The sequence below is a fragment of the Phodopus roborovskii genome, unplaced genomic scaffold (genome assembly GCF_943737965.1).
Source record: "Phodopus roborovskii unplaced genomic scaffold, PHOROB, whole genome shotgun sequence".
Lineage (NCBI taxonomy): Eukaryota > Metazoa > Chordata > Mammalia > Rodentia > Cricetidae > Phodopus > Phodopus roborovskii.
Genome location: NW_026126588.1, coordinates 15,897,580 through 15,899,158, shown reverse-complemented (window position 1 = coordinate 15,899,158; position 1,579 = coordinate 15,897,580). Strand labels below are relative to the sequence as shown.

The 1,579-nt window shown below is 42.8% G+C and overlaps 1 pseudogene; it reads left to right on the top strand.

Moving 5' to 3' along the window:
• The first annotated feature begins 427 nt into the window (after positions 1 to 427).
• Positions 428 to 618, top strand: LOC127236810 (uncharacterized; annotated as a pseudogene).
• The last annotated feature ends 961 nt before the right edge of the window (positions 619 to 1,579 follow it).

The window sequence follows — 1,579 nt, the reverse complement described above, 5'->3', positions numbered from 1 at the left end:
TGCTGGCCCCAATGCAATGTATGCACTGTCCTAGTTAGGTTTCTGATACCGTTTTAAAACACCATGACAAAAACCAACTTGGGCAGGAAAGGTTTTACTTAATCTTACACTTCTAAGTAACAATCCATCATTAAGAGAAGTCAGAACAGGAACTCAAAGCTGGAAGCAGAGACCTCAGTTGTGGAACAATGCTGTCACGTTTGTTCTGTCTATGTGCTTTCTTCTACCACCCAGGACCACCTGACCAGGGATAACACCACCCTGGGCCATTCTGCATCAACCTTTAACCAAGAAAACACCCCCACAGGCTTGCCTATAGGCAAATCTGATGGGGTGTCTTCTCAATTAAGGTTCCTTCTTCTCAAATGACTTTAGCTTATGTCAAGTTGACTAAAAGCTAAAAACAAAACAAACAAACAAAAAACCTAAGACTATACTTTCAGGGACCCTTTCTATAGTTTGTCACTAGTGGAGCGTCCCAAACCACAAGGACAAGTTGCATTCTCTCCTGAGCATGAAGACAGCTCTTAGATTTGCTTTCTACAACTGACACGAGCCATTGATGTGCGTTCTTCTCTTCCAGTGAGAGGGAGAGGCAGAGGATGCCGTCTGAGTGGGAGAAAAAACTAACCAGCTGCATGTGTGCACATAAACAGGTGTAACTCAAGGTATAGTTTGAAATATAAAAGGAGAAGAAAGGACAATAGTAGTGCCTTGGCTGGGGCTTCTGTGGCTATGAAAAGACACCAGGACCACAGCCACTGTTAAAAAGGAAACATTTAACTGGGTGGCTCACTTACAGTTTCAGAGGTTCCGTCCATTATCAAGATGAGGTACGTGGGGGCCTGCAGGCTGATGTGGTGTTGGAGTGGTACCTGAGAGTCCTATGTCTTACAGACAACAGGAAATGCCTGGGTGGTATCCAGAGCATCGGAAACCTCAAAGCCTGCCCCTATGGTGACACACTTCCTCCAGCAAGGTCATATGCACTCCAAAACGAGCCACACCTCCTAATAGGCCACTCCCTATGAGATTGCAGGGGCCAATTACATTCAACTACCACCATTAGGTAATGAGGGAGGCCAGAGGTAGACAAAAAAAGTAGCGTGAATGTTCCCTGTGCCCTATCAAATTTCCCATACTTAAATAACACTCCAAGAAAATCCTCCATTGAGATCATTAATGGGATACACACACACAGAGAGAGAGAAAGAGAGAGAGAGAGAGAGAGAGAGAGACAGAGAGAGAGAGCTGACAGACACTAACATTTTGAGTGCTAATAGCTTGGAAGATTAGGGATACATTTCTCCCACAGTCTACCTTAGCTCCCAATTGTTGGAATTCTTGCTTTGGTACCAGGAAATAAGACTGATAAAGTAACATCAGTCACCGTGATTTATTACATTAACACTTTTCTAAACGCTTCCAGGTCCAAATGAACCTGTTACAAAGTTAAATTGTATTGTTGAAAATGAAAAATGGAGTAAAAAAGAGTATTCTGTGGTCTTCCTTAGATAAAGACTAATCTCATTCTACACAAAAGATCCATGCATGAGTCTTCAGAGAAAAATATTCTCAA